Source organism: Bos indicus, chromosome 16, assembly GCF_029378745.1.
Source record: "Bos indicus isolate NIAB-ARS_2022 breed Sahiwal x Tharparkar chromosome 16, NIAB-ARS_B.indTharparkar_mat_pri_1.0, whole genome shotgun sequence".
Taxonomy (NCBI): domain Eukaryota; kingdom Metazoa; phylum Chordata; class Mammalia; order Artiodactyla; family Bovidae; genus Bos; species Bos indicus.
Window position 1 is genome coordinate 22,594,794 of NC_091775.1, and position 9,480 is coordinate 22,604,273.

The following is a 9,480-nucleotide window of genomic DNA, read 5'->3' on the forward strand; positions in this document are numbered from 1 at the left end:
GAAAGCAAAGAGGAACTGAAGACCCTCTCGATGAAAGTAAAAGAGGAGAGTGAAAAAGCTGGCTTAAAACTCAACATTCAAGAAACTAAGATCATGGCATCTGGTCCCATCACTTCATGACAAATAGATGGGGAAACAATGGAAACAATGACAGACTTTATTTTCTTGGACTCCAAAATCACTGCAGATGGTGACTGCCACCATGAAATGAAAAGAAGAGCTTTTTGGAAGAAAAGCTATGACCAACCTTGTTGTGTTAGTCACTCAGTTGTGTCTGACTTTTTGCGACCCCGTGGACTGCAGCCCACCAGGCTCCTCTGTCCATGAGATTTTCCAGGCAAATATACTGGAGTGGGTTGCCATTTCCTTCTCCAGGGGATCTTCCCAACCCAGGGATCGAATCCAGGTTTCCTGCACTGCAGGCAGATTCTTTACCAAGTGAGCTACAAGGGAAGCCCCAAAATCTATACTAGGCTGGCTTAATCAACCTCTTCAATGGTGGACCCAGAGGAGACACCACCTGATGGAGGAGCTCCACCACCAGGGAAGCCCCCAGGCCTTCCTCCTGGCAGTCCCCCAGGCATGCCTCCTGCGCTCTGGTACAGCTTGGTAATGATGGGGTTGCAGACTTTTCCAGCTCCTTCTGCTGATGTTCAAATTCTTCCTTCTCTGCAGTCTGGTTCTTCTCCAGCCAGTTGATAGTTTCATTACGCTTGTCAATAATCTTCTGTTTGTCTTCATCATTAATCTTGCCCTGAAGTTTCTCATCCTCAACAGTAGCTTTCATGTTGAAGGCATAGGATTCAAGTGAATTCTTTGAAGACACCTTATCCCGCTGCTGCTCATCTTCAGCTTTGTACTTCTCTGCTTCTTGAACCATGCATTCAATGTCTTCCTTGCTCAAGCGGCCTTTGTCATTAGTGATAGTCTAATCACTAATGACATCACTAATGACCAACCTAGACAGCATATTAAAAAGCAGAGACATTGTTTTGCTGACAAAGGTCCGTCTAGTCAAAGCTATGGTTTTTCTAGTAGGCATGTATGGATGTGAGAGTTGGACTATAAAGAAAGCTGAGCGCTGAAGAATTGATGCTTTTGAACTGTGGTGTTGGAGAAGACTCTTGAGAGTCCCTTGGACTGCAGGGAGATGAAACCAGTCAATCCTAAAGGAAATCAACCCTGAATATTCACTAAAGGACTGATGTTGAAGAAGCTCCAATACTTTGGCCATCTGATGCGAAGAGCCAAATCACTGGAAAAGACCCCGATGCTTGGAAAGATTGAAAGTTGGAGGAGAAGGGGGATGACAGAGGATGAGATGGTTGATGGCATCACTGACTCAATGGACATGATTTTGAGTAAGTTCCTGGGAGATGGTGATGGACAGAGAAGACTGGTGTGCTGCAGTCCATGGAATGGCGAAGATCTGGCTATGACTGAGTAACTGAACTGTCTGACTGACTTGCAAGACAGGCTAGGAGGAAGACCATGTGTGCGTGCTTAGTCGCTTCAATCGTTTCTGACTCTTTTTGATCTGTTGGGCTGTAGCCCTCCAGGCTCCTCTGTCCATGGGAGATTCTCCAGGCAAGAATACTGGAGTGGGTTGTGTGCCCTCTTCCAGGGGATCTTCCTGACCCAGGGATAGAACCCACATCTTTTATGTCTCCAGCATTGGCAGGCAGCTTCTTTATCACTAGCACCACCTGGGAAGCCCAGGAGGAAGATCATGGAAAAAGAAAAAGGAGATCATCTAAAAAGAAATTTAAAAAGACACTGAATTTTCATAGTATCAGCTGTCAGCTCCAAGTATTGACCTGAGTGTTAGCAAAGGTGAGAAAATCATTCAGTGGTATTGTCAACACACACATATACATCTATAATTTCAAGCTGAACCCTGGAGTAAGACTTAAATTCTGCCCATAGAAAAGCTCTCAGTTGGTCTGCACATACTGACAAAGGGTTTACTGGACAGAATCGGAAGTCTAACAAAAGGGCCAGTTAATTCCAGGGATGACTTCTTTTGCTGGCCTCAGATACTACCTCCGACTCAACATTGTTTCCAGTCTCTAAGAAAATCATAATAACAATAATTGCTAAACTCTTCCCCAAGTTCTGTTATTTACAAAGACTCTTACCAGTTCATTTGCTTCTGTGAGGTAGGTAGGGTCAGTACTTTTATAGAACCTGACAGATGAAGAAGCTGACTTCGGCCGCTCCCCAGAATGCAAAGCAACTGAATAAGCCACAAACTCAAGCCCTGGGACTCCAGATCCTAGTACTGCCCCCCCCCAACCCCCGCCCCCACTGAGTTGAAATGTCATGGAACATCTAGAAGCAAAGGTGCAGGTTTTGAGGTGGGCTGGTACATTCCAAGTGGAAACTGAATATCCCAAAGGGCTTTGATCTGAGTGGTCCTCCTAGAGAATTCAAGAGGAAGGATTCCGGCCTTCCACAGTCAGATTAGGCAGAGGGAGACAACTAACTTGATTCGTTCCTTTACTTTTCTCTTCACTATGTAAAAACCATAGGCCTGGAGGCTTCCAAAGTAGTGAAGGCCAAACATTCTGAGTTCTTTTTTTCCCTCACTCTATTACTTTTTTATCGGTAGAAGCAATAGAACAAAAACATGAGTATCTATAGATTTTTCCAAATATCTGTTATATAAATTTCTAAGGTAGAATCACTGGGTTCAAAGATATGCACATTTAATCTCTGACATATAGTTAAAATGCTTTCCTTGGAATTTCTTTTATTTTTTGAATTGAAGTGTGGTTGATTTATAACACTGTGTCAGTTTCCGGTGTATAGCAAAGTGATTTGGTTTTATATATATTCTTTTTTCTATTCTTTTCCATTATAGTTTATTACAAGATATTGAATATAGTTTCCTGTGCTATACAGTAAAATCCTTTTTGTTAATCTTTTCTATATGGTAGTATGTGTTGGTTAATCCAATACATGAGTCCTTTCGCATTATAGATTAATATAAAGTTAACAGCAACAGTGAAAGAAAATGATTTCACACCTACAAAATATTTTACTATAAGGTCTCAGTTGAAAATGCTTATCTGACTAGTAATACTTTTCTCACCTAACAAGGTATATATGCTGCTGCTGCTGCTCAGTCGCTTCAGTCGTGTCCGACTCTGTGCGACCCCATAGACGGCAGCCCACCAGGCTTCCTGTCCCTGGGATTCTCCAGGCAAGAACACTGGAGTGGGTTGCCATTTCCTTCTCCAATGCATGAAAGTGAAAAGTGAAAGTGAAGTCGCTCAGTCATGTCCAACTCTTCGAGACCCCATGGACTGCAGCCCACCAGGCTCCTCTGTCCATGGGATTTTCCAGGCAAGAGGACTGGAGTGGGGTGCCAAAGGTATATACAGTAGTTGCTAAAGCTTGAACCGTATCTAGTTATAAGACAGTTCTAAACAGTGTTAGGTCAAAAGAATTGTCTGGCTGTTATTCTGACCAGGTAAAAATAGTCAAGCAATAGCTTGATGGAAACGGTTTTAAATTTAAATTACTTAAAAGTGAGCAATCAAATTTTGTCTGTGATTGACTCAGTGATCTAGTCATTCTATAAAATTTAAATAATATTAATAGTTAATGATAGTTAAGTTTTTTGACTGCTTAGTGTGAGCCAGAAACTGTGCATTTACATACTTTCATTCCTGTACAATTACATGAATGCCAATACTGTTACTAGCTACACAAAAAAGATGTAAAAAACAGACTGAGTGCCTAGGTAACTTGTCCACACTATACAGCTACTAATCAGCTGAGCTACCACTTGAATCCGGGGCTGTAGTGTTCCAGAGTCTAAACCTTTTACTATGCCCACTTGACTCAAACTTAGCCAGATCCTCTGTCTCAGTTAACTTCCTAATGTTCTGCTATATTCCTAATGCTGGTTATCAAACCCAAAGACAGCTTACTTTGGAAAGATAGAATTAAGTTAAATCAGCTGAGAGCAAAATGGAATACATGCTAATAGGAAAGCCTGCTTTCTATAATGAGGAAGTTTGGTGCCAATCTGAGTAACCAGTGCATGACCAGGAATTGTATCAGAGTGATTCTTTTCAAATAAGAAATTAATCTTCTGGATATACTTGAATTCAAACATAAAAATGTATTACAAAGATTTTAAAATTGTGTGTAACAGGAAAAGACAAAAAATTTGATGGAGCCAGAAGAATAAATAAATTATGACAAATACATACAAGAAAGTACTATGCAACCTTAAAAGAAATTAAACATATTAGTGTGTGCTAAGAGATCAGTCACCAAGACATATGCTACTGCTGCTGCTAAGTCGCTTCAGTCGTGTCCGACTCTGTGCGACCCCATAGACTGCAGCCCACCAGGTTCCCCCGTCCCTGGGATTCTCCAGGCAAGAACACAGAAGTGGGTTGCCATTTCCTTCTCCAATGCATGAAAGTGAAAAGTGAAAGTGAAATCGCTCAGCCATGTCTGACTCTTAGCGACCCCATGGACTGCAGCCTACCAAGCTCCTCCGTCCATGGGATTTTTCAGGCAAGAGTACTGGAGTGGGTTGCCATTGCCTTCTCCACACCAAGACATATAGTTATGTGAAAAATCAAAGATCTGACTAGCATGACCAGTATGTTACCAAGTCGATATCAAAAGATAGACATACAAATTCATACAAAATAGAATATCACAGGGAAGAGCTACAAGATCCTGGTATTGTCTTTGAAGACAGCACACTTCAGGGTAAGCTACTATTTCCCCAAATATGTGCTTGGCTATCAATACACCCAAGTGTTGGACTGAGGTTATAGAATGCAACTCCTGGACAGCCCGCCCAGTGGATTGATTGTCCACAATCAGCAGGAACATTTCTAGGTGAAGTGCAAATTGCTTTCCCTCAAGCTTGACCCTTCCAAGCCATAATGATAATTGCTGCTGTGTTGCAAGCTGGGCTTATGAACAAAGCAAGGGTTAGCACCTTCCCCTCAGGAAAGCAACCAAGAAGTAGGGACTGCACACATCTGATTGTGACAAATGCCTACCTTACCTGCTAATCAGCGCCCAGTAGTAGCTATCTTGTAATCTCCTCAAGGCAGAAAACACCACACCGCTCAGCTCAAAAAAAAAAAAAAAAAAATACATAAAATCTTCTGCTTCTATATATTCCTGGTAACAAATGAAATAGGTTCAATTTTAATCATATGAGCAGTCAATCAAATATCAAATTGAAAACAATGAACTACAAAGAGCCTCCTCGAAGTCACTTAGCATTGATAAATTAGTAATGTATTATTAAATTATTCATATCTTTTTTTCCTTCAGACTATAATGATATACTGTACACAGCACTGATAATTTACTTAGGCCGAGTCCATTCATTTAATTATGCTGCTAAACTTGGTAGGCCAATTGGTCATCATGAGAGTTTCCAGGCAAGCTAATCACAAATATATAGAACATGTTCCTTATTGTCCCCAGCGGCTAAGTGCTAAAATGCTATTTAGTGCTCAGAAGGTTAATGTCCTGCTTATGTAAATTGTCCAATTTAACATTCAGCAGCAGTATCATAAATTCTGGCTCCAGGATTTCATTAAACGTATGTTCAAACTAGTTGACCTTAAAGGTTAACAAGCACAAGTTAAACAGGACAATTATTTAACTCACTTCTTATCAAGAGACTGAAGTGTACTAGCCATTTAATAGCTCTGCAGACTTCACAATTAGAATTCTTCGAAGGTCTCTGATAAAACGGCAGGTCATGAATTTTCATAAGGATGTCAGATAATAACTATTTATAGGCACTTGTTTTTCTTTCTTATAAACTTAAACTTTGATCTTAACATTCAATTAGAAATAAGTCCACAGAAAAGGACTAGGTGACTCAAGTTGCTAGGGTTCGCCTTCATTTGGGTGTGCAGGAGGACTTAAAACCTCATCTCTGCCTTGTCATTCATGGAAATTAACATGAAAGTCAGGGCCTTACCATTAAGGGTGCAGAGCTCAGATGAAGCACAGAGCCCAACACTGAGAAACAACATTGCTCACTGGTGTGAGACATTCAACTGAAACATTTGATATTTTCTTAAAAGACCCCCAAATGTCTATTAACCTGGAAAAAAAAACGCATTCATCTTTGCATTTATATTATGATGGGTTTTAATACAGTAGAAAGTTAGATCCTTCAAGATGTCCTTTTCCTCACCAGTCTGGTTTCTTCTCCTACTCTCCTTGAGCATTATTTTTGTGAAATGGAAGCGAATCACTGGACATGCTCAATATGGCTCTGCTCTCTACGCTGGGGTGAAGCTTGGAGCAAAGTCCCTGGGCTGACATTTCCACGTGCTTCTCTGTGCATCAGGATCAGGCAGTCGCTTCGGGGATGCATTAAATTGGTAACCACACAATCTCAATATTGGACAGCCACTGTCCACCAGGAAAAGGCCCAGAAGTGTTCTCTCCTTGTACGTTTAACTGTTCAGACTGCAGGCTCTTTGGAAGATAAAGCAGCAAATGAGAGCAAACGGGACTTTATTAATAAATCATGAGCTGAATTTCTGTCAGGAGCTGAAATGGAGGAAAAAAACGTGTCCAAATTGCCTGTGGGTATGTTTATGAGGGGTGTGATAAGTAATTTTAAAAATTTTGTAATTTACCTTTGGTTAAAGTAATTAGATCCAACGGTAGAAAAGGAATAGATAGATAGATAAATGTTAAATAATATCTATGCTTGACCCAGCTCCTCTTTTGTGCATTCCTCATTTGCCCAGAGGTTACTGATTTTTAGGAGCTGTTTAAAAAAAAAATCATATAAGGAAGAAATATTTTCTAGCATGAAAATACGTGACAGTGTTTTATATCCTCTTGTGTTGCTCTTCATCCAAACTTCATCTTTTGAATATTGGCTTCAAATCCTGCCTGAAAGGGGACATAAATAAAGCGAAATGGCTAATGGACTAAAAACACTTATGATCAGGTTTTCATAACTAACATTATTGATAGCTTCTCCCTTGCAGGCACCCACATTCAGTGCAATATCCATTTCTAAAGTAAGATTTAAAGCCCTATTTGCAATAAAAAAAGCTAGCACATGCAAATAAAGAACGCTAGAGTGAGGCCAAGAATGCACCCCCTCCCCCTCCCAAGAGATGGGGGAAAGACCTCTTTCCAAAGCAGAGCTGACCAGGGGGGACACAGAACTCTTTTTCAGATTTCAGACATGGCTGTGCATTTAATGGTGCTCTGGAAAAGTCTTCAGGGACAGGAAATTGTTAAGTCCTGAATTTGGAAGCAACCACTGCTGTCTTCTCAGTGGCATTAGTATTTGCACTTGGCCAGATAAATAAATCTGCATGTCTGTACATTGAAACAATAACAAGATTGTCCTGCAGTAAATGTAGCATAGTGCAAACAAGGAAGCAGGCAAGACGGGAGTATTTTCAGGGAGTCTGGTGGTTTCCATGTCCATTTTCATGTGACTTTCCTGTTGTCGTCGTTTTTCTTTTTACTCCAGGGATTTCTGTTTTAGAAAAGAGAGTGGAAGAAAAGCCTTTCCGATGACTGGAAATTTATTTTGTGTTTAAAAATTTTTGTATCAATAACTCTATCTTTTAAAATATTTTATCTATAGTAACAATAAGAGGATACTAGCAGAGCAGAAAGCTTTTTATCTGCTTCTTGCTATTTAGACGTGATTTCAGTTGAGTTCAGTCGCTCAGTCGTGTCCGACGCTTTGCGACCCCATGAATCGCAGCATGCCAGGCCTCGCTGTCCATCACCAACTCCCGGAGTTCACTCAGACACATGTCCATCGAGTCAGTGATGCCATCCAGCATCACCCTGATGCTGGGAGGGATTGGGGGCAGGAGGAGAAGGGGACAACAGAGGATGAGATGGCTTTAGGAGGGGCATAATTTTCTTCTCTTTTAGTTCTTATTGTTCCCATCTCAGCAGAAAAGAATTTTTTCCTTCAAATTCTGTACTTTATTATTCTAAAATAAAAACATTAAGTTCAGATTGACCTCAGGTGGCTTCAGCCTTCAGTGGCTCAGAGCAAGGCTTGGGCTCCAGGTCAAAGATGGAGGCTGGGTCATAGCGGTGAGAGCACCGAATTCCAGACACTAGATCAAAGGTCAAGGCCCCGGCCCTTCAGCTCTGCAGAAATGAATTTCCTCAAAGATGGAAAGTAGAGAAACAAGTATAGTATTTATTAGGAGGAAAAAAAGTACAGGAGATGTGGACACATGGACAGACTCAGAGAGAGAGAGTTGCTGAGTTGTGCTCTCACGACACCTACATGGGGCATTTCTTCTGGGTTTCCTTTGCCGATCATTTTGATTTGCTTGGTTCTGAGTCCATGTTTAGTATATCTCAGGATCCTCCCATGCGTGCACGTGCATCTCTTAGCCAAGATGGGTTCTACAGAAGGGGCATATGGGCCAAGCATCTCTTAACATCACTTCCCTTTCGACCTCCACAGAGCCTTTCTGCGCATGTGTGGATGGGGAGGTCTCCTGACTTGAGATTGAGAAATATGTGGTCTCAGCAGGGTCCAGCCTCCTCTCTCAATTGTCCTGCTATTCTGTCTTGGAATTTCAGTCCATAGGGAATGAAACTCCAATTGCTTTACTCTTGGGGGGGGGGGGGCCCGCGGCGGGGAGGGGAGTATCTACCTCCTGCCTCAAGATTACAAAGAGATCTGTAAATCATGGCTTAATTAAATTAATTCAAAAGAGGATTGAATTTGTGGGACTGGTATAGTAACTCAGGTCTACAGCTTCTATTATGGGAGAATCCCCTTCTTCAATTATATTGGAAATCTGAAAACAGTAGAATCCCAATATATGGTCCCCTTGGATCCCCTCCCCTCCTGGCATTGTGTGTTAAAATATGAGAGATTATCACTTCTGTACTATAAAGAATAAGGATGGTTTCAAGCTATATAGCAATCAACAGCAAAACCTCTCTTCCTCCCTTCAGAATCACACGGTCCTGAAAGAGATTAGTGACAGAGAAAAATGTTTTATACAGGAAATTGCAAAGATTTCAAGATTTCAATCACCACTCAGTTTCTGAGTGGTGATTCTGGGACTTAGTCATGAGTCCCTATTATGGTCCTCTATTTTGTCTGAATTTGAGAATAACAGAGAGTGAAGAACGATGTGAAAAGGAGGATGTGGCATGACTGCACACTGTTCATAAATGGCATAGTCATTGCTCAGAGGCAAGCTGAGGCCTCACTGCTGATGACAGACACCACCCAGATGCCAGATGCAACTGATGCTACCTGGGAGCAGGGGGGTGTGGGGCTGGGAATGATGAGAGAAGTGTGACCCTGCTCTCCCCACTCCCTCACCCCACCCACTTCCACCTGTTGAGCAAAGAAGAGTCAGCAGTCCAAATCACAAATACAACCTGCTACAGGCCAGCACTAATCCGAACAGTGTCCATAATGGGAGAGACAAAGGGATACTCAAGGAGATACTCAGC

At 41.6% G+C, this 9,480-nt stretch overlaps 1 pseudogene; it reads right to left on the minus strand.

The window, feature by feature from the left end:
- Positions 1-466: 466 nt before the first annotated feature.
- On the minus strand, positions 467-8,323 carry LOC109570120 (heat shock cognate 71 kDa protein pseudogene; annotated as a pseudogene).
- Between the last annotated feature and the right edge of the window lie 1,157 nt (positions 8,324-9,480).